The 24,401-nt window shown below is 41.3% G+C and overlaps 2 protein-coding genes across 2 annotated transcripts in view; one reads left to right on the forward strand and one right to left on the reverse strand.

The window, feature by feature from the left end:
- NPSR1 (neuropeptide S receptor 1) overlaps positions 1 to 24,401 on the forward strand; it is a 132,617-nt gene that overhangs the window by 66,145 nt on the left and 42,071 nt on the right. The gene's annotated exons all lie outside the window — the stretch shown is intronic.
- Positions 1 to 24,401, reverse strand: part of DPY19L1 (dpy-19 like C-mannosyltransferase 1) — a 242,178-nt gene that overhangs the window by 27,216 nt on the left and 190,561 nt on the right. The gene's annotated exons all lie outside the window — the stretch shown is intronic.

The following is a 24,401-nucleotide window of genomic DNA, read 5'->3' on the forward strand; positions in this document are numbered from 1 at the left end:
CTTAGTGTTGGGTGTCCCAGAACTTGGTCCACAGATCTTTACTCTTAACTAGCCACACTTCCTTAATGGCCTCACACAGCAGCATGACTTTATGTACCATCTATATGCCAACAAGTCTCCCACTTATATCTCCAGACTAGTCCTTGCTCCTGAACTCTAGACTTGAATACGCAACCCTACTATACATGGCTGCAAAAAGATATCTCAAACAATTCATGTCCCAAACTAATTCCTGATCTTCCCTCCCCAAACCTATTCCATTTGGGTTCTTTCTCATCTGTACCAGTCAAGATTTGGTCTGTAAATCAGTTACTCTAATTATTATAGGAATCAAGGGATTGAGTAGATAAATTGGTGCTTTCCTAAGTGTGAGCAGAGTTACAAGAGTGAAGATCAAGAAGACTGAAGCCAGAAGATCAAAGAAATACCTCCAAAGCTTGTGGTTCTTAAATGTTCTTTGGGGAACTTCAGCATTTCTCAGGGTCTATGCCAAAGCTCCCATCAACTGTCTCAACTGCAGAAGCAAAGCAGGCTCTTCCAGAAGCCTGAGAAGCTATACACCTTGCAGTTGCTCATACATCTGCCTTCTATGGATACTGACAATAATGGCCTCTCCTCACTTTTCCTTTTCAAATTTCTCATTGAAAAACTCTAACCTGGAACCACATGGGGAAAGAGAATCTAGAAAATATGGTTCCTAGATTCTTCTCCATCATGCAGAGGAGTCCCCTAGAAGTAGACAGACAGGTCAAAACAAACAACCACAGCTCTTTGAGAGTAAGATTTGTATTGCTCCCTGTGGCACTAGCAACCTGCACTAGGTGTGCAGTGTCTTCGTGGCCACTGTTGACCGGGGAGTGGAGGATGGCAAGTGGGAAATTTAAAATTTTGTAGCAATGGGAGAAAATATTTGCAAATGAAGCAACTGACAAAGGATTAATCTCCAAAATTTATAAGCAGCTCATGCAGCTCAATAACAAAAAAACAAACCACCCAATCCAAAAATGGGCAGAAGACCTAAATAGACATTTCTCCAAAGAAGATATACAGATTGCCAACAAACACATGAAAGGATGCTCAACATCACTAATCATTAGAGAAATGCAAATCAAAACTACAATGAGGTATCACCTCACACCAGTCAGAATGGCCATCATCAAAAAATCTAGAAACAATAAATTCTGGAGAGGGTGTGGAGAAAAGGGAACCCTCTTGCACTGTTGGTGGGAATGTAAATTGATACAGCCACTGTGGAGAACAGTATGGAGGTTCCTTAAAAACCTACAAATAGAACTACCATATGACCCAGCAATCCCACTACTGGGCATATACCCTGAGAAAACCATAATTCAAAAAGAGTCATGTAGCAAAATGTTCATTGCAGCTCTATTTACAATAGCCATGAGATGGAAACAACCTAAGTGTCCATCATCAGATGAATGGATAAAGAAGATGTGGCACATATATATACAATGGAATATTACTCAGCCATAAAAAGAAACGAAATTGAGTTATTTGTAATGAGGTGGATAGCCCTAGAGTCTGTCATACAGAGTGAAGTAAGTCAGAAAGAGAGAGACAAATACTGTATGCTAACACATATATATGGAATTTAAGGAAAAAAAACGTCATGAAGAGCCTAGGGGTAAGACAGGAATAAAGACACAGACCTACTAGAGAATGGACTTGAGGATATGGGGAGGGGGAAGGGTAAGCTGTGACAAAGCAAGAGAGAGGCATGGACATATATACACTACCAAACGTAAGGTAGATAGCTAGTGGGAAGCAGCCGCATAGCACAGGGAGATCAGCTTGGTGCTTTGTGACCGACAGGAGGGGTGGGATAGAGAGGGTGGGAGGGAGGGAGATGCAAGAGGGAAGAGATATGGGAACATATGTATATGTATAACTGATTCACTTTGTTATAAAGCAGAAACTAACACACCATTGTAAAGCAATTATACTCCAATAAAAATGTAAAAAAAAAAAAATTTTGTAGCACTCTCTTACTACAGTGCACCAACTTCTTTCTTCACTAAGCTTTCTCCTGCTTGTTGTAAGTTATTTACTATTGGGTTGGCCAAAAAGTTCGTTTGAGTTTTTCCATAAGATGTTATGGAAAAAGCCGAACGAACTTTTTGGCCAACCCCACGTATTCCAGAGTTCTGTGGAAGTTGATCCTGACAGTTTTCCCCAGCGCGTTAGCTGCTGGAATGATGGAGCACTAGAGTTCCCTACCCTGTCATGTTCAGCAACATCACCCCCATCTTTTTCATGTTCTTAAGTTAGATACTTGGATAATTTGGCTTCACGCTTTCCTCTTTTCTATTACAGGCATTTAGGTACCGTAAGTATTTGTGAAAAATGCTTTAATTTCATCTCACAAGTCCTGATAGATATTATTTTCATTCTATCTCATTATGATTAATTAATCTAAAATTTCTATTATGATTTCTTTCTTGACAATTTTGACAAATTTTTCTTAGAACTTTAATTTTCAAAAGCACCAGTCTTGTCTTTGTTATTATTCTCTAGCTTAACTTCTTCTATGTTTTAGGTTTTATGAAATTGGAGGAAACTTGACATACCGTGTAATGCATAACATTTTTAGAATGTGCCATGTGCCTTTGAAAATATGTGTGCTCCAGATTTGAGAAGTATCATTAATTATTTACATCAGATCAAGGTTGTTTTCTGCATGATTCAAATTTCCTCTATCCTTAGTGATTTTTTATCTACTTGAGCTATAGATAACTAAAAGAGGTTGCTAAAATCTGCAGTTATGGTGGTGGATTTGTCAATTTCTCCCTGCAGTTTTTTTTTTAAATTTATTTATTTTATTGATTTTTTTTTTTTTTTTTTTGGCTGCATTGGGTCTTTGTTGCTGCACATGGGCTTTCTCTAGTTGCGGTAAGCAGGGGTTACTCTTCGTTGCAGCGTGTGGGCTTCTCATTGCTGTGGCTTCTCTTGTTGCAGAGCACGGGCTCTAGGTGCGTGGGCCTCAGTAGTTGCAGCACACAGACTCAGTAGTTGTGGTTCGCAGGCTCTAGAGCACAGACAGTAGTTGTGGCGTACGGGCTTAGTTGCTCTGTGGCATGTGGGACCTTCCTAGACCAGGGCTTGAACCCGTGTCCCCTGCACTGGCAGGCAGATTCTTAACCACTGCGCCCCCAGGGAAGCCCACCCCTGCAGTTTTATTAAGTTTTTACTTTATTTATCCTAACAGGTTTAGAATCGATACATCTTCCTGGCGTATTCAGTAACTCTCTTTGTCTCTAGTAATGCTTTTAACCTTAAGGATTTTATTTTACATTGGTGTAGCTATAGTGTCTTTCTTTTACTTAATATTTGCCTGATATGTCATTTTTATTTTAATATTTTTAGCTTTTATGTTTTAGGTGCTTCCTTTTCCTTCTTTCCTGAGAACAAGTACTCATGTATCTAGCCCTGTGTCCGGTTTGACCACCTGCTCCCAAGGGGTGGGGGTAGACCTCAGGATAAGAGGAACAGGGAGAGCAGAGGAGATGCGAAGAAGCCCTGATCCTTCATCTGGCATCAAAATGAATTAAATGACCAGGCCTTCTCTCCAGTGTTGGCCCTGGAGTCAGATAAAGTTTCCTCATGACCTCTTTGTGTTTGAAACTCTAGGTGTCCAATGAAGAAGCCCTGATCCCCAAGTGTTCTGTTCACGATAAACACTCCATTTGGTTTGTGATTCAAAACAACATCCATTATCTCTGTGAAACCATTTCCTCTTCCAAAAGTTGTGACGTTGTCTGAAAATGGTATGAGATATTTTAAATGGGGACTTTTTCAGGTTTCCTGTACCTGAGACTGACATCCTACATTGATTGTATAAAATTCCTAGGCACTATCTTTTTGCATAATGCCTCTTTTCCATTCTCTTTATCATCTCCTCCTGGAACTCCAGTGAGATTTTTATTAGACTTTTTCATTCTGTTCACTATGTCTCTTAATTTCTCTTTGATCTACCTCTTTGTCTCTCTCTATTGCCTTTAATTTGATTTTTTCAGCTCTCTCTTCAAGCTTACTGATTCTCTTTTCATCTGTTTCCAGTCTTCTCTTTATCATGTTTATGGAGATACTAATTTTAATTATTATGTAATTTTTTGTAATTTCTAAAAGTTTTACTTTGTTCTTGTTTTAATATACCTGGTCAATTAGAGAGTCACTTTTTAATATCATCAAATTTATAATTCCCTCCTTTATTTCTTTTAATGTATTTTTAAGTGCTATATAATATCATTTTTCTGATATTTCCAATACATGAAATCTCTGAACACTTAATTTCTGTGTGTACACAGATGTTCATGTTTGCACAGTGGAGTTTTTCAAAGGTCATAGTACACTCATGACAGATGAAAGTAAAAAAGGCAAATAAAGTTTTAGTATTATTATGAAAATAATTTTGACCCGATACATTGAGGGTCTCAGGGACCCTTGGGGATACTCAGATCACTCTGAGAATCACCTCCCTAAAGCATCCATTGATTTAAATGAATTCTTTCTCTCCTATGCCTTGAGAATTACCCTTGGGACTTGCCCTTGGCACTTTTAGGAAGATGCCAACGCTGAGAACATTGAGAAAATGAAAGCTGCAATCATTTTCTCTGGAACTCTGGTTGAGATAGACTGCAAGCAATTAAAAAATACATCATATAGCTATATAATATTTTTGATTCTTAACCAATGTGTTTTCCCCTTCTCCTCTTTAGAATTTCTATCACTACACAATCCTCCATTTGGACAGCTATATCATGAGGTTTTTGCTGCTACAATGAAGGTTTATTAAAGGAACATGAAAGCAAAATAGTGTACTTCTTGACTTTTGAGTTTCAAATGATTTGGAAGAAAAAATGAAAAGCCAGGCTATGCGGATCTAAGAATGGGAAGGGATGCAGAGAGCACGTGCAGGAGACAGGAGCTTGAACATCAGGGCATTGCTGGGAAGGAGACCTTGAGCCCTGAGCCACCACAGGACAAACACCGCAGAGGATATGGGAGGGGAGATACAAGCTGGAGAAATTCAAGAGGAAGAAGGTCTGTGACTCACTCTACCCACTTTCTCAAGAGGCAGTCCAGGGAATGAGTGAGGCACTGGGTTCCCCCTCCACGTAGCGCTGAAAGTGAGAAGAAATGTGTATGTGGGTATCTAGGCAGAGAGCCTGAAACAGCCACATATGATCTCTGGACACCTGCATTCTGTTGTGGGGACAGAGAATGTATTCTGAGCAACCAAGAGCAGAGAGAGCTGGTGCCTTAAAGGGGTCCTGCAGTTAGAAAAAAGGGAGGTACCACTTTGATCTACTGACAACCAAATGCAAGATGGAGTTGGGGACATCATCTCAGTAGATGTCAATGAGGGTAAGGAATGATGCCAATGACCAGACCCCACCCCCGCACACACACACAGGACTTGACACTGAGTAAGCTTTCCAGAACTTTAAGAGGACTACAGAGACAAAAGAAGGGTAAACACTTAATTGACTGCAATTAAGTTTTGACATCCAGCAGAGTAAGAGTTCATAGTAGCATTTAATTTCAGTTTTAGAAGATGAAGAATGTTATTTTTCCTGTACAACTACAAACAGAAGTGTAACGATTGCTCGGATTCCAGGATTCCTTAGCTGGGTGACAGGTGGGAAGAGATGAAGAGGGGATGCAGGGAAGGGATCTGGGTACCGCTGGCTCGCTGCTTTCTTTCTATGGAGAACACATCACAATGAGGCTCATCGTGGCTCCAGGAATGTTTACCGTCTGGTTCTGCTCAGCAAGGCTCTCAGTCAGAGAACATAACTGATGTGCACAAAGCCGGGCCTCTTGCCAGCTCATGGAGCAAGGGCCTCTAATTCAGAGAAAAAGGAACTGGGCCTCTGCCAGTCACGTACCTTTTATGCTTCATACGGGCATCAGTCAGACCCTGATTTCAGGCTGACAAACCAGGAAAAATAAAACCGTCAGAATGCAGGCAGGCTCTTGACGGGGACTGTTAGCTTGGTAATGGAAGGGAATGTTATTGCTCTAGGCATTTGCATAATATTTATTGATCAAGCCTCCTCAATGCTACTATTCTTCCTGAGAGGTTCTGGCAGTGCAGGTGGATGGTTTAGGCTCCCATTACAGCCTCTGCACACTCAAGCTGGGCCACAGTCACTGATGCAGCTCAAGAATGGGGCAGGGAGTCCCAGTGTGACCAAACAAGAGGCAGAGCCTCCATCAGTGTGAGACTGGAAGTCAAGGTAGCTGGGTTTTACTCACAGCTCTGCCACCACCTCGCTGTGTGACCTTGGGCAAGCGCCAGCACATTCTGTTCCTCTCTGCATTCCACACCACCTGGAATCCCTCCGTTAGGGAGTCCCTCCTGGGCCAAGGTTTGAAGCCCCCATTAAAACGAAAATGCTGTTGTGAGAATTAAGTGCCTTTAGCCATTAGCTCCCGAGAATTAGTTTGTCAGTTTGATTTGTTTACAGCTGAGAGCTCTTTGGCTTTGGTGGGCTGACATGGGGGTGGGAGCAGGTGGGAGAAGGCTAAGTGGAGCGTTGGGAATCTCCTGCCTGGGAGTGGGATGGATGACGCAGGGAAGGATCCTAGTGAGTCATTATAGAACCATAGATGCAGGTGCATCCCTCTCCCTGCAGTGCCTGAATTCTTGACAAGTGAACTGAGGATCTGCGGTTAATCATCTCCTCCTAAGGCAAGCTACTTGGAAGCTCCAAGATAATAGAAGACCCTGAGCCCAGCCCTATATTAGCCTGAAGTCTAATGCTCCTCCCAGGTGACAGCCTCGAAGGGAAGGCGTGACAGGCACAGGCTGAAGTCAAGAGTGTGGCCTTGAGTCTCCTCTTCTTCTGGATAAATCATGCCCTATCCCTTCCCTGCAGCCCTAACAACTCCGAGCCCCCTTTGTGGCTGATCCTGGCCTGATGTTTCTTCCAAAGAAACCTCCACCTTCGGTCTCAAGGAAACCTCTCAGAGGCAACGGCATTTACCTGCGGCAGTAAACTGCACGAAACATGGCAAAATGTCTTAAACTGCCTCTGGGTCCATCCATTTACCTCTCCCAAGGTCTCCATAAGCTGCTCAGAATCTCTTCATTCACCGCCTTCTAGCCTCTCTCTTCCCCCAAATTTCCTCCTGAACATTCCAAGGAAAAAGGGAAGAGGGTAGAAAAGAAGGTGAGAAGAAGAAAGGAAGGAAAGCTTACATTATTGAGAGTCTATTATGTTTCAAACACTTATACCATTTAATCTTTACGAAGTAAGTATACTTACTTCAGTTTTATAAGGTAGCCACTGAGACCCAAGATGTCTAAGTAAGTTGCCCGAGGTCACAGAGCAACTCAGTGGCCAACAATGGATTCAGATAGTGACTCTGTCACAGGTCAGGCCCAATTACAATCAAAATAATTCCTGTCCTCCTGAGAACCTGAGAGCCAAGCCGCAGGGACTCAAGGGTGGGGCGTTGAATGGGGCAGAAAGTGAGGAGGACACCAGCTGCTCATCAAAGTTTGGCCCTGATTATAATGACTGCTCCAATTAAAGTTCAATTTTATCTCTTTAGAAGGTTTCCTTTATATTCCAAATCTGATGAGAAGTTCACATTCTAAAAATGCAAATCTGTTAGAATATTTAAAATTCAGGTCTTTGGTTACATCTTTTAAGAAGACTCTTCCTGTGTTTGCCCTTACTCTTGTGTCTATCTAATTTAATAACTAGAATTTTACTAGATTTTTGGGGAAATGGGGGATAAAGAAGCCTAAGTTATGAGTCTTATCCATGAGTCTCTCACAATCTGGTTGGAAAGACTAGTAAATTTAATGACATAGACATATTAAATGGTGAGCCCTTCTCTCACTCTGGTCTAACAAAGCCCGGCTCATTCTTCAAGGTGCAGAGCTCAAGGGGTACCTCTGTGAAGCTTGCCTTGTACTCTTGGTTCCTACTGTAGCAGATTTAATCAATTACTGCATCTTTTATACCAATATCATGCAATACTCTTTGATATTTTACACGCCTCCCTTTGACACTGGAATGTGAGCTACTTGAGGACAGAAATAGAGTATTCTTTCTTGAATTCCCAGCATGGTATTTGAAGCTTAGTAGACAGAAATCAATAATTATAGACTGATGATTATGTAAATAAGTGCTAAATAAAGTGATGCAAATCAGAGACCTCCAGGGAAACCTGATGGAAACTTCATGGAGGGGGTAGAGCTTGCATTGAGTCTTAGAGGATGAATAACATTTGGGGTTGTTGATGCTGCCAAAAGTATCGGAGAAAGTTACCAGCTACAAGGGTAAGACAGAATAAAAGACCAGAAATACAAGAATATCTTCCCAGATGTTTCATGGTGGTCCTGGTTTCAAATATCTCACCCTATTGTCAGACATTGCCAGCTTCAGAATAAGGAACATTGTTTCACAGAGAAGAGGGTGTTATTCTGAATCACAACCTGAGCTGAATGTTCACCATGAACAGAAGGCCTGGGGAACAGGACTGCCCAATGGGATACCTAGAGTTTTAAACACGAAGAAAGCATAGGATGACTTTATCTGGGGCCCAGCCCAACACTAGGAAGAAGGCCCAGCCATCTTGAAGCACTTAAATTCCCTTTGACAGTTCAACGAACATTTGTGGAAACCTTGCCAGGTCCAAGGGGGTCACCCAGCATCAGGACCCCTTCTCATCTCCTCTGCTCTACCTGACCTTCTCCTAAGATCTACTATCCCCTTTGCAGCAGGTGGTTGACTGAACATAAGACTAGGTACATCAGAACTTGCTCTCAGACAGAGGATTTTCAGGGCAGTGAAGGATACTATAATGACGGATACTAGTTATTATACTTTGGCGCAAACCTCTAGGATGTACAACACCAGGAGTGAACCCTCATATTGAGGACGCTCTGTACTTCCTTTCGATTTTGCTGTAACCCTAAAACCTCCCTAAAAAAATAAAGTCCTTATAAAATAAAACAAAAACTTGTTTTCAAGAAAGAAGAATAACAGTAATAATGCACATATTACATACAGGCAGACACGTTCTTATACACTGTGACTGTCTCCGGATATTCAGTTTGATGGTAACAGTGGCTGCTTCTGAAGAGGGGACTGAGTGACTAGGAGTCAAGAGCAGGAGGAGGGTGCCTTTTTATTTTTAGGTTTTATTATTTTGTCAAAATACGAAGTTTAATCCTGTGCAAGCATTTACAAGAATCAGCTGATGAATTTTCACAAACTGAACACACCTGTGTAACCAGCACCCAAATCAAGAAACAGAGCATTACTAGCTGCCCCCCAAGCCTCCTCCCATCAGCTTCCCATCAACACCCCTCACCTGCACCCAGGGTAATCCCTGAGGCAAAGGTGAGATTTCTCCTGATTCTGTACCTTATCTAAATGGAATCTAGGTGTGTGCTTTGCTGTCTGGCTTCTTTTGCTCAGCATTTGTCCAAGAGATTCGTCATCATTGTTGCCTGTAGTTATAGACCATTCACTCTGTTGAACGGCATTCCATTGTATAATTATACCACAGTCGATTTCTCTGTTCTACTAGTGATGGGCATTTGGGTAATTTCCAGTTTAGAGCTATTATGACTATTACTGCCTTGAACATCTCAGACTCATTCTTTGCTGAGACATTTATTTTTATTATTTGTACTATTTGAATTTTGTATTGTGTGTTTGCATTACTTTTTTAAAAAAAACACAGAAAACATGTTTTAAAAACACCTTCTAGGGCTTCCCTGGTGGCGCAGTGGTTGAGAGTCCACCTGCCGATGCAGGGGATACGGGTTCGTGCCCTGGTCCGGGAGGATCCCACATGCTGCGGAGCGGCTGGGCCCGTGAGCCATGGCCGCTGAGCCTGTGCGTCCGGAGCCCGTGCTCCACAACGGGAGAGGCCACAACAGAGAGAGGCCCGCGTACCGCAAAAAAAAAAAAAACAACCAACCAAACAAAGAAAAAAAACACCTTCTAGGGCATTTTAACTTGAATCACAGACTTCCCTCCTTCCCTGATGACAAGTAAGCAGAAAAATTAATAACAATAGCTAATATTTATTGAATGCTTACTGAACCAACTCTTTGCAAAACAACAAAAAACCTTTTTATCTTCTCATTTAATCCTCCAAATTATCTGAGCTATAGATACTCTTTTTTTTTTTTTTCAGTACGTGGGCCTCTCATTGTTGTGGCCTCTCCCGTTGCAGAGCACAGGCTCCGGACATGCAGGCTCAGCGGCCATGGCTCACAGGCCCAGCCGCTCTGCGGCATGTGGGATCTTCCCGGACCGGGGCACGAACCCGTGTCCCCTGCATTGGCAGGAGGACTCTCCACCACTGCACCACCAGGGACGCCCTATAGATACTCTTATCACTCTCATTTTTGACCTATGGAAACTGAGACTGAGGGAGTTTAAATAACTTGCCCAGAGTCGTAGTTAGCAAGCAGAGTTCAAACACAGGCCCTGACTCTTGTACTTTAACCTCTGGTGCGCAGTCTCCATTAGACAGGGCTGGGCGTCCAGGGAACCGGTCAGAAGTGATGAGGAGGAGCTGAAATACAGCAGCTCCAAACGCCCGCTCAGCCCAGCCCCACAGCATGGATTGTTCTTTTCCCCATTCACGTCCTAGTTAATCAGATCCTTTTGAACATGAAAGAGAGTGAGATTGGATTTTGGCTAAGGTGAAGGAAGGGAATCTGTCCCATCTGATACCTTCAAACCTCTCCAATGTAAGCCAGCAGGAAGCACTTCAGTGCAACCTGCATGGCAATTTAATAATTCCCCAAGAATGCGGGAAGATTTGTAAAGTCACAAGCAATCTGGATCCACCAGCACTTGGGCATAATGAAAAGAGCAGGAGTCAGCCAGCTTTTTCTGTTAAGGGCCAGATATTAAACATTTTAGGCTTTGGGGGGTCATATGGTCTCTGTCTCAACCAACCACCTCTGCCTTTGTAGCATGAAAGCAGTCATGGACAACATGTGACTGAATGGGCATGGCTGTGTTCCAATAGAACTTTAGCTGTGGATACTGAAATTTGAATTTCATATAATTTTCATGTGCCACAAAAAATTTTTCTTCTCTTGATTTTTTCAAAAATTAAAACATTTTTAAAGATTCTTCATCTGAGATAGATATAAGTCTTTATATTTTATCTTTTTTATTAGAGAATCCTTGATATGAAATTACTGAGTAGAAAAAAATGTTTTCAAAATTCTTGAACAAAAAAGAAGATTCTTAGTCTGACAGCTGTACAAAAACAGGCGGCAGAGTCTAGAGATCTGGGTTTGAAGCCTGGCTCTACCATTTATTATTTCTGTGGCTTTCAAAACATTACTTAAATTCTCCTAGCTTCCTCCTCTCTGGGGAAATGAGAAGAGCAGGAACCATGCATTCAGGTCCTCCTTTGTGGTTAGCACTGAGACGTGCTTTACTTAAGCAGAAATTATATTACTGCCTTTCTTTGGACAGTTACGGTGTTTGTTAGAAAGAGATTATGTACATCATTTTGTCTGCCCTGGCCTTCATTGTTTATTGAGGTTCATCCTCATCATATGCAGAAGTCTCTATGTTGGTTCAATGATAGTGTTCCTGCTTCTTCTAAGATTCTGTGATTTTTTTTTTTTTTTGGGTATCTGTAGTTGTACTGCACTTTAGAGTGAATCGTTTCATCTGATTAGAATTATTCTATTCAATTAGAAGTAGGTAAAAGTCCAATTTATACTCCAAATTTCACTGAACCAAAGTTGAATGCACACTCTGAGGGGTCACTAATTCTATTTATGTGCAAAGTAGAGTTTGGCTCAGATACATTCATACAAAACACTGCATTAAATAAGAGAATGTCTGTGAGTTGCCTAGCACAATGCCTGGCACAAGGATAGGCTGCCAATATTTGTCCCCATCCTGCTTAAAGACAAGGATCAGAATCAGAGAGCTATTTCTTGGGAAAGGCATCACCTGGAAAGTTGAGGCCAACGCACTTCTTTACTTCCAGGCTCATCTTGTACTCTTCCCAGCCCCAGGCCTGAAATCAACCAACTCCAAGGAGCCACGTAGACCAGGATACATTTGAGTGAAAGCGCTACAGGAACTGTGAATGTTCTAGGGACATCAGCTTATATTCTCAATCTAAGCCCAAATGTCCTTTCATACTTCAGTGATTCTCAACTAGAAGCAGTCCTTGGGCATTTAGAAATGGTGGGGCATTTGGAGTTATCACAGAGTCCAGGGATGCGAAATTTCCTGTAATGCACAGAGCCGTCTAGCCTAACAAAGCATGGCTCCACAAACAGCATCCCTGCTAACAAATAGCTCTCCAATCCCTGAGCCACTCCTCACAGCTCGTCTATCTTGACTTCTGTTCCCTCAAGTATTGGCTTGGTTCTACTCCCCTTGTCAGGCACTCAGTTAACTTAATCACCACCCTCTTCTTAGTGGATGCCAAATGTATTAAATTAACTACCGTGACTTACAGCAGATAAAACAGCCGGTCTTTACTGTTGATCTAGTTTAATCAGAGCCTCAACCACTTATTTATTAATTATTTTCAGAAAACTATCTTCCAGAAATTGGTTACCTTACAATGAAGCCCCTTTCATTTCCAGTCCATGCAGCACTCCGTCTAGTCATTCAGCCCTATTCATTGCATCACCCCCAATCAGAGGTACTCAGGGTTTACACCAAGCGTTTTACCAAGCAGTTTACATGCATTATCTCATTTAACCTTCACAATAGCCCTATAAATCACGTACTCTTAGTATCATATTTTTACAAAGAACCTGATGTTCAGCATGGTTAGTGACATGCCTAAGATGGCACAGCTATTACGGGGCAGAACCTGCATTCAAATCCCTACAGTCAGGCTCCAGGACCCGTGCTGCATCCACTGCCTATAACACGTAAGACATGCCCAATAAAATGAGAAATACAAAATAAAATATGAGAGTCATGGAAAATATTAAACTCTACAGAGACAACAAAATCAAAAACAAATTTAAGCTTTGAGGTACTACAAGGTTACTGCGACTGAGCATATTTCATTCTGTGCTTCCTAGTAGCCAAAACTAAGGGTAAAAACTTCTCAGATATGATTCCTTCCAGCCTTGAGGGAAATGCACCATAAGATGTTTCCTGAGCATGAACACTGATTCTGTGGAGCTTATATACAGGACTTGGATAAGACTTCAGTAGAATGTTCTCAACAACATCTTTACAGTAAGTGAATCAGTGATTCTCACAGACCTTCAATAGGATCTGAAAGCATGAAGCCTGTTGGAGGACAGAGGGAATGAAAAGTGCCCAATGAACTGAGAAGGCATCTTTTTTTTTTTTTTTTTTTTTTGCGGTACGAGGGCCTCTCACTGTTGTGGCCTCTTCCGTTGCAGAGCACAGGCTCTGGACGCGCAGGCTCAGTGGCCATGGCTCACGGGCCCAGCGGCTCCGCGGCACATCGGACCTTCCCGGACCGGGGCACGAACCCGTGTCCCCTGCATCGGCAGGCGGACTCTCCACCACTGCGCCACCAGGGAAGCTCCCTGAGAAGGCATCTTGTAGACCAAAAACACGAGGCAGGAAGCTCCATATACACAATGGATCCGTTAATTATAGGGTAACTTACTCACAGGATGGGATCAGGTTCAGGCAGACAACGATCCAGAAGCATTCGCAGCTGTAGTCCACACTGACGAAGGGCGACTGAGACAATTTTATAGTTAATCTAGGGTATGGGGGTAGGTGCTTGGAAACAGGACATGCATTCCTAACTTAAGATTTATGGATGGGTAACTAGTCTCATGGGCGTCAGGAATATACCAGCGAAGGTTTTCATTGTTTGGGGATTAACAGAGCATAGAGGCTACCTGGTACTCTATGATTATTAAACAATATATATTAACTACAAAGCCTTTGATGACAGAGAAGTGCACAGTACAGTCCTGGGTAGGGTCAGTGAAATAGGATATTTGCTAAGATCTTAGATTATGCAAAAGGACAGCCATAAAGACCATCCCAAGACAATGAATGATCTTGTGTCCCTTCCTGCCTTACTTCCTGTTACAAGTTGGATTCTTTGGGAAACAGATGTTAGAATAGAATTAGGCATACAAAGGTTTTGGGGGAAGTAACACCTATGAAAAGAAAAGGAAAGAAAAAGGAATGGTCAGGAGGACCCATCAAAGCATGATGGCAACCTACCAGATTCTGCCAGCTCATTAAAGGATTCCCATGTTGCATAGAAATGACTAGACCCTTCTACCTGCACCTCAGGCACTGGCAGAGCTTGGATTAAGAATAACATGATTTCAAGCTGAGGCAGACCTTGAGAATCTAATAGCTGGAGGATGCCAGTGAACCACACTCTTTGCAGCTCAACAGCAATTTCTTTCCTGAAGAGGGATCTGAGTAGTGTATCTCCGTGTCTGCCTCATGTCCCTATGTACAAATTTATACCTGGTTTCAGCAGGATGAGATGAGAACCAAATATTTCTTGTTACTATTGACCACTTCCGTTCCAACCTGTTACAACTCAGCTGTCCTTGGGCAAGAGTGCAAAGGGAAAAAAAAAGACATTCAAAGAACTGTCTCTTGGATAACTGCAAATGGAACTCCCCACCCCTACACTTAGATTTCTAAACATCCCAGGTCATTGATGTCAATTCTTCTTACTAGGAAAACACAATCTCATTAAAAGAGGAAACAAGTTGTCCATTTCTTATATTTATACTGAGTCAATTTGAGTCCCATGTTGTGCAATGATGACTGAGTACAACCCTGCCTCAAGAAATTTCCCCTTAAAGTGGAGTGAAGAGGAGAAATAGCAGTGACTCAGTGCCTTATCTTCCCTCATTTCAAGCAAACATTTTCTCTTGCTGAATCTGATGTTTGCACGTACCAGTGTAAGACTTCTTCACCACTCAGCAATGATCAGTGACCCAGGCTGGCTAGTTGGCCTCATTCAATGAGATTCTTGGCTTTTGAACACAACAGAAGCAAAGGGAATAGGTTTTAGGAGGACTTGGGTTTCTTTAATTAGACACATGATTTTTATTTGTTTGGTGGACCAATGGAGAAAGGAAGACATTAGTGGCATTTTATGACTTGTTAAGACTAATTGAAAAATCTCAGGAACAAAGCTTTCTGTGAAGAGAGTGCTCTAATGAGAATGGATGTGCTGATTATTTACCTAACTGAGCAGTAATGACCGAGGTACAGGCCACTTTCCCGGGATTAATAAAGAGCTGGGGAGTGACAGTTTAGGCCATTAAGCTCAGCTAGTACTTAATCTTGGCGGAAGGGCACAGTGCCAGAATCATATTAGTACTGTAAAATGAGCCCAAAGCTTAGAGACACAAGAACTTACTTTTTTGAGAAATAATTTTAATTGGCAGTTAAGCACCTGACATCAGTTTGGGCAATGCAAGTTCTATCATTAAAAATCTTTCACATAATGTCTTGAAATCTTGTTTCATTTAGAGTGTTCTCAAGCATATGGTTGTTAAAAAAGAAAAGTGGGAGAGAGTGGGATCCTTAGTAATATCAAAAATAGTTTCTTGTACAACTGCAAGCAAACTATTATCACCTCCTCTGCTTTAAAAACAAAACAAACAACACTAAAGACATTGAATTGAGCTAGAAGCATCAAACCCTGGAGATTCACAGTTGAAACTGTTACCCAGAGTGGCCCTACAGTAAAACCAGAGCACCTCTCATCCGTAACCCATAGTTGGAGCTAAAAGGATCTTACATTATCAGACATGTTGATGTTATAAATATTGTGTTTGTATTCAATAGCCCCTTATCCAGTGCAACAAATGTTCATGTACTACTCACTTACCAAGAAAAAGAGTTACTCAGCTTGCTAGGTGTTCATTGTTCCTATAGTTCTGCTCTGCATGGGAAAGTTCAAACATCAACTCAGAGCAAGTAGAAATCTAAGAAGTGGAGCCTCAACTTGCTCTGTATGCAGAGTGAATCCTACCCTGGTGGCCTTGCATTTTCAAGACGTTTGCAAATCTGTTTTATAAGCCAACGTTTCCTTCTTTACCTAGCAAGCACTGAGTATCTTGCAAGACACCATAAAAAGGGATGAGACTATAAACATGAGTAAGGCACAGCCACTGAGCTCTTGCAACCTAGCAGAGATCTTAGAATCGAGAGAGCTCTTTTAGATATCTGCTGAGGGATCAAAATTTCCAATCATGTTCTTCCTTCCAGCATCTGGATTCTGTAATCATTATCTTAATCTACATTGAAGGAGATCGTTAATGTGGCCCAGTCTGCTCTGTGGCACCACCTCTGCTGCAGCCAGCCAATCAAGCAACAGCAGTAATAATGTAGTCATTCACTGAGTGGAAAGTTACCAAGCTCTTACCACGAAATAAGACAATGTTAGGGTCCGGAGACGTGAAGGTGAATAAAAGAATCTCTATCCTCCCACGGTATAGCGGAATTAGAAAGAAAATTTTAACATGTTAATGTGTTACAGGTACTTCGATAGTAGGGTAGGGAGAAGCCCAGAAGAGGGAATCAGCCAATCTCAGTAGTCTTCAGGAAGAAGAGAAGAAAAGGCATCATAAAGGAGGTAACATTGAACTAAACCTAAAAAAAGTTAGGAGATGTCCTTCAGGTAGAGGTGCACAAAGAACATCCTAAGTCAAGGGACCAACATAAAGAAAGGGGCTGGCAGAGGGAACAGCTGGGGACAGTCAAGGCAGTAAGGGCTTCTCAGTAGAAGCTCTCTCAGCTACATCTTAAGTGCCTCACTGGATTAACTAACACTTCCACTCTTTCTGCAAACTAGCAGAAAACACCCTGACTAACTAGCATTCATGACAAGATGGATGGACCCTAATGAGCCCGTCCATTTCTGCTTCCACCTCCTGGGTTATCTGAATCACAGATGTTTGTTTCTAGTCAGTTTATGCCAGTTGTACTCATTACTGAAATTATATAATGAACATAAACAACATCGAAGAGTTGTTGTTTCTGTGAAAATTAAGTTGGATACTTTGAAAAGACTTGCCTTTTTTATTTTTACTGAGTCACTAAAAGAAGTTGCAATAGAATTAAGCCCAGAGAATGGAACTATAAAAGAATGAAGGAGGATTATTAAAAATCCCTACAATGAAATTCTGTCTCAAATTGCTTTGCTGATATCTCAAGTTCTCATTCTAATCTAAAGAAACCAGAACTGGCAATCATAAAAAATGCATTAGGCACACAAAAAAAGATGAGGCATAAAATCAAATAAAAGTCTTGGCCCTAGGTTAAAGAAAAGACAAATAAATGTCCGTGAATGTTTTATGTTAAGATATTTTAAGATGAGTTTGTGGGTGCGCTTCCTTTCTTTAACCAATGTTTTGACCAACTAACTGGATGTCACTATTAATGTGCTGGTTGAAAGGGTTTCTCTTGAAGTATGAATTTAGGATAGGATGAGAAAAGATCACACTGAAGAGAAAGGCAGGAAGGATCCCAAAGTCACAACAAGGCATTTGGAGTTTATTCTGTAGACCAGGGGTTGGCAAACTACAGCCCACAGGCCAATTTCAGCCCAAAGCCCATGTTTATAAATAAAGTTTTATTGGGACACAGCCATGCCCATTCAGTTAGAGGAGTGCCCATGGCTGCTTCCACACTGCAGAATTGAGGCGTTGTTATAGAGACGGTGTGCAGGTATACAGGAAGGTTTAGGCCATGCCTGCAGGATAGGCATGAAATGCTGCCCTCCTGCCAGTCACTTCTCTCAATAAAAACCGTAGGCCACCGTGGGACCAAATTCTATTGCCCCCAAAGCACAGAGAAGGGCACAGAAACATTAAAAACCCTCAGTCTTTGGGATGGAGGTATAAAGCAGCTGGTCCAGAATACTATACCAATGCCATTAGAAGTCTCCTACCACTAGAGGAAGAGATTGAAACTCTCTCCCACACACGACCCACCACAGATACAAGGCAGGAGTTTGATTGCCATGGGAGGGAGGAATGGGAACACTGAGAATGTCCCAGCCCCAAGGCCCAGGTGCACAGGTCTATGTGAGACTGAGGCTGAGCCAGGACAAAACAGAGCATTACAACCACCAGCTTAGCAAGCATTGCATGGTAAATCGTAACAGTGCTACAGGAATAGAGATGCATCTGAAAGCTGAGAGTGCAGCATTAAAACTCTCCAGTACCCCAGCTCCCACCATAACAGAGCATCCAAAGAGGAATTTGAAGCCTGTACAGGGTGAGGATGACCATAGCAACAATGTCATTAACCATTAGGGAAATGCACACTGAAGCCATAATAAGCGGCCACTGCATACATTGCCAAATGACTGAAAGAAAACATACAGACAATACCAAGTGCTGATAAGGATGCAGAAGCACTGAATCATACTTTTTTGGTGAGCATCACTGTGGTGCAGCAACTCCGTAAAACTGTTGAGCAGTTTCTCATGAAAAGCCATGCTTACCCTATGGCCCAACAGTCTACTCCTGAGCTTTTACCCTGAGGACATGAAAACTTACGTTCACACAAAATCTTAGGAAGCCTGGAAGCAACCCAGAGTGAGCTTATCCTCCTGTATTTGCAGGAGGCGCCATCATCTACCAGGGCCGCGTAAGCCAGGACCTTAACATTGGGTTGGCCCGAAAGTTTGTTTGGCTTCTTCCGTAAGATGTCACAAAAAACCTGAACGAAATTTTTGGCCAACTCAATACGTTGTCAACTTCTCCCTCTACCTCACCTTTAAAACATCTAATAGTCACCAAATCCTTCTTATTTTACCTTATAAAATATATGTCAATTTTGCATCTTTCTCTATATTTTTACTCCAATTTGATATATACTAGGTACCAGCGATCTCTTTCTTTTTCTTTTTCTTTAACATCTTTATTGGAGTATAATTGCTTTACAATGGTGTGTTAGTTTCTGCTTTATAACAAAGTGAATCAGTTATACATATAAATATATCCCCATATCTCTTCTCTCTTGGGTCACCCTCACTCCCACCCTCCCTATCCCACCTCTCTAGGTGGTCACAAAACACAGAGCTGATCTCCCTGTGCTCTGTGGTTGCTTCCCACTAGCTATCTATTTTATATTTGGTAATGTATATATGACCATGCCACTCTCTCACTTTGTCCCAGCTTACCCCTGCCCCTCCCCATTACCTCAAGTCCATTCTCTAGTAGGTCTGCGTCTTTATTTCCATCTTGCCCCTAGGTTCTTCATGACCTTTCTTTTTCTTCTTAGATTCCATATATATATATTAGCAAACGGTATTTGTTTTTCTCTTTCTGACTTTCTTCACTCTGTATGACAGACTCTAGGTCCATCCACCTCACTACAAATAACTCAATTTCATTCTTTTTATGGCTGAGTAATATTCCATTGTATATATGTGCCACATCTTCTTTATCCATTCATCTGTTGATGGACACTTAGGTTGCTTCCATGCCCTGGCTATTGTAAATAGTGCTGCAATGAACATTGAGGTACATGACTCTTTTAGAATTATGGTTTTCTCAGGGTATATGCCCAGTAGTGGGATTGCTGGGTCGTATGGTAGTTCTATTTTTAGTTTTTTAAGGAACCTCCATACTGTTCTCCAAAGTGGCTGTATCAATTTACATTCGCACCAACAGTGCAAGAGGGTTCCTTTTTCTCCACACCCTCTCCAACGTTTATTGTTTGTAGATTTCTTGATGACGGCCATTCTGACCAGTGTGAGGTGATACCTCATTATAGTTTTGATTTGCATTTCTCTAATGATTAATGATGTTGAGCATTCTTTCATGTGTCTGTTGGCAATCTGTACACCTTCTTTGGAGAAATGTCTATTTAGGTCTTCTGCCCATTTTTGGATTGGGTTGTTTGTTTTTTTGATATTGAGCTGCATGTGCTGCTTATAAATTTTGGAGATTAATCCTTTGTCAGTTGCTTCATTTGCAAATATTTTCTCCCATTCTGAGGGTTGTCTTTTGGTCCTGTTTATGGTTTCCTTTGCTGTGCAAAAGCTTTGAAGTTTCATTAGGTCCCATTTGTTTATTTTTATTTCCATTTCTCTAGGAGGTGGGTCAAAAAGGATCTTGCTGTGATTTATGTCATGGAGTGTTCTGCTATGTTTTCCTCTAAGAGTTTAATAGTGTCTGGCCTTACATTTAGGTTTTTAATCCATTATGAGTTTATTTTTGTGTATGGTGTTAGGGAGTGTTCTAATTTCATTCTTTTACATGTAGCTGTCCAGTTTTCCCAGCACCACTTATTGAAGAATCTGTCTTTTCTCCACTGTATATTCTTGCCTCCTTTATCAAGAAAAGGTGACCATATGTGCGTGGGTCTATCTCTGGGCTTTCTATCCTGTTCCATTGATCTATATTTCTGTTTGGTTTTTTTTTGGTGGTACACAGGCCTCTCACTGTCATGGCCTCTCCCGTTGCGGAGCACAGGCTCCGGACATGCAGGCTCAGTGGCCATGGCCCAGCTGCTCCGCGGCATGTGGGATCTTCCCAAACCGGGGCACGAACCCATGTCCCCTGCATCAGCAGGTGGACTCTCAACCACTGCGCCACCAGGGAAGCCCTCTATTTCTGTTTTTGTGCCAGTACCATACTGTCTTGATTACTGTAGCTTTGTAGTATAGTCTGAAGTCAGCAAACCTGATTCCTCCAGCTCTGTTTTTCTTTCTCAAGATTGCTTTGGCTATTCAGGGTCTTTTGTGTTTCCATACAAATTGTGAGATTTATTTTCTAGTTCTGTGAAAAATGCCAGTGATAGTTTGATAGGGAGTACATTGAATCTGTAGACTGCTTTGGGTAGTATAGTCATTTTCACAATGTTGACTCTTCCAATCCATGAACATGGTATATCTCTCCATCTATTTGTATCATCTTTAATTTCTTTCACCAGTGTCTTATAATTTTCTGCATACAGGTCTTTTGTCTCCTTAGGTAGGTTTGTTCCTAGATATTTTATTCTTTTTGTTGCAATGGTAAATGGGAGCGTTTTCTTAATTCCACTTTCAGATTTTTAACCATTAGTGTATAGGAATGCCAGAGATTTCTGTGTATTCATTTTGTATCCTGCTACTTTACCAAATCCATTGATTAGCTCCACTAGTTTTCTGGTAGCATCTTTAGGATTCTCTATGAATAGTATCACGTCATCTGCAAACACTGACAGCTTTACTTCTTCTTTTCCGATTTGGATTCCTTTTATTTCTTTTTCTTCTCTGATTGCTGTGGCTAAAACTTCCAAAACTATGTTGAATAATAGTGGTGAGAGTGGGCAACCTTGTCTTGTTCATGATCTTAGTGGAAATGGTTTCAGTTTTTCACCATTGAGGATGATGTTGGCTGTGGGTTTGTCATATGTGGCCTTTAATATGTTGAGGTAAGTTCCCTGTATGCCTACTTTCTGGAGGGTTTTTATCATAAATGGGTGTTGAATTCTATTGAAAGCTTTCTCTGCATCTATTGAGATGATCATATGGTTTTTCTCCTTCAATCTGTTAATATGGTGTATCACATTGATTGATTTTCGTATATTGAAGAATCCTTGCATTCCTGGGATAAACCCCACTTGATCATGGTGTATGATCCTTTTAATGTGCTGTTGGATTCTGTTTGCCTGTATTTTGTTGAGGAGTTTTGCATCTATGTTCATCAGTGATATTGGCCTGTAGTTTTCTTTCTTTGTGACATCTTTGCCTGGTTTTGGTATCAGGGTGATGGTGGCCTCATAGAATGAGTTTGGGAGTGTCCTTCCTCTGCTGTATTTTGGAAGAGTTTGAGAAGGATAGGTGTTAGCTCTTCTCTAAATGTTTCATAGAATTCGCCTGTGAAGCCATCTGGTCCTGGGCTTTTGTTTGTTGGAAGATTTTTAATCACAGTCTCAATTTCAGTGCTTGTGATTGGTCTGTTCATATTTTCTATTTCTTCCTGGTTCAGTCTCAGAAGGCTGTGCATTTCTAAGAATTTGTCCATTTCTTCCAGGTTGTCCATTTCATTGGCATATAGTTGCTTGTAGCAATCTCTCATGATCCTTTGTATTTCTGCAGTGTCAGTTGTTACTTCTCCTTTTCCATTTCTAAATCTATTGATCTGCGTCTTCTCCCTTTTTTTTTTTTTGATGAGTCTGGCTAATGGTTTATCAATTTTGTTTATCTTCTCAAAGAACCAGCTTTTAGTTTTATTGATCTTTGCTATAGCTTCCTTCATTTCTTTTTCATTTATTTCTGATCTGATCCATATGATTTCTTTCCTTCTGCTAACTTCGGGTTTTTTTTGTTCTTCTTTCTCTGATTGCTTTAGGTGTAAGGTTAGGTTGTTTATTTGAGATGTTTCTTGTTTCTTAAGATAGGATTGTATTGCTATAAACTGCCCTCTTAGAACTGCTTTTGCTGCATCCTATAGGTTTTGGGTCATCGTGTTTTCATTGTCATGATCTCTTTCTTGAACTTCTGCACAGTTCCCTAACAAATCTAAATGGTAATTCCAGTACTGGAACTACCAAACTGATCTCCCCCTCCCTCCCTGCCACAACCACTACAGTAACTAAAGAAATCTATTTAAAACATGTCTGAGTACATAAACATTTAATTGTTCCCTCAGTATATGAAAAAACAAAAGCTCCTTTAATTGGCACATAAGACCCTTCCCTGGATTCTTGTCTCTCCATGCCCATTTCTTGCCACTTTCAAGCACCTATTTTATGCTTCAACAAATTGTTGTTGTTTCATATGCACAAGCCATTTAATTTCTCATCTCACTTTGTCTCACCTCCATAACTTTGTTCATGCTGTCATCTGTGCCAGAATCAATGTCCTTCACTCCCTTTCCCCTGACCTATCCTTACTGACCCTTCAGGGTTCAGCTCAGGTGTCATCTCATTTTGACTTCTCCCCACTCCAACCATATTCAGGCTCGGACTGGGAACCCTCAAGAACCTGTCAAAGGAACACTAAAGCGTGCCGGGAGATGGTTTTGGCTTTTCTGAGTGTAACAGTTTCCTAGAATCGTTCACAGAAGAAATTTTAAAAAGCAAGAGTAATACATGGAAGTAATTAAGCCTTTAAAGTGTACACTTTGTTCCTAAGGTCCTGTTAATTACCATTTAGGAAAGGCTTATTTGCATTGTCCTCAATTACTTAGGCAACTAAATAGCTTTTACTGATCAGATTGAGCAGCATTTGCTTAATAACAAATAACAAATGCAGTGGCACAGTCTATTGATAGTCTCCTCCCAGAGATGGGCTTATTTAAGCTTGAGCTCCAAGGGGAAAGTTTTTTTACTGGAGTGCATTATAATTGTTCATAGAACACTTAGATCTAGAGAAACATAAGCTTGTGTTTTTTTTTTCTCATTATTTTTAAATTAAGGAATAAGTAAACCAAAAGAGCATATCCAAGTAATTCCAATGTCCATTCCACTCATACAATGAGTCCACATCTGCCATGAAAAGCTCTGTAAAATTCCTATTTGATCAAATCACAAGCCCACATCTCTGAAGACCCTGCTCTCATCTGACCTTCTCAGTTAGAACTTCTCTGACTATCCAGAACTGCCATGAGATTTCTCTCCTCCAATATTTCTGACAATTTTCTGGTAGTTCCCATGTGCTTGCCAATGCTTCTAATTGTTGTTACTTATAGAGAAACAGAAAGGAAGAGACAGGCAGGACACTGGTGTTCAATATAAAAATGCCAGCTGGGGACTTGGCAAGAGGCAGGCAACACCAGATCGTGGAAGGCTTTGATGCTAAACTAGGGGCTCAGACTTCACCCTATTAATGGTGAAGATCCAGAAAGAGAAGATTTACCCTCCTGCCTCTCAGGTCCTGGACAAAGTGTTATAACTCATCTCCCAAGAAAGTGACCCTAAGTCAGTGAATCAGTCTTAAGTTCCAGTCCTATTCATCAATCAGCAGAGAATCCCTGAAGCACTGTTTTGAGAAAGATTCTGGATCACATAATCAATTAAAGATATTTGTCATGGGGATGGGGGGAGAAGGAACTTCTAGACATACAGCATATTTTACCATAGCTTCTGGAGACATCCGTACAACTTATATAGTCTGTAACTTTAGAAATGAGCACAAAACCTCTAACCTTGGTCTCATATTTTGGCCTCAATTCCTCTGTAGTTTAACCAACTAAGTCAATGAAATTGATAAATCATGCACTTGACTTTTTCCAAAGGTGGATTTGAAAGGAGAAAGAAGAAGAAAGCAGAGGAAACTGGGGAAAGGGGCCATACCTGGATGTAGGGAGGTAACGAGAGGTCCAAGTTGTAAAATGATGGGTGCAGAAAGGGAAATTTTGAGGGGCTTCATGAGAATAAATATTTTCCTTTTCTCAGTTTTGCACTTTATTGATCCTCACACAGTCCTTGTTT

This window comes from Delphinus delphis, chromosome 9 (genome assembly GCF_949987515.2).
Source record: "Delphinus delphis chromosome 9, mDelDel1.2, whole genome shotgun sequence".
In the NCBI taxonomy this organism is placed as follows: Eukaryota; Metazoa; Chordata; class Mammalia; order Artiodactyla; family Delphinidae; genus Delphinus; species Delphinus delphis.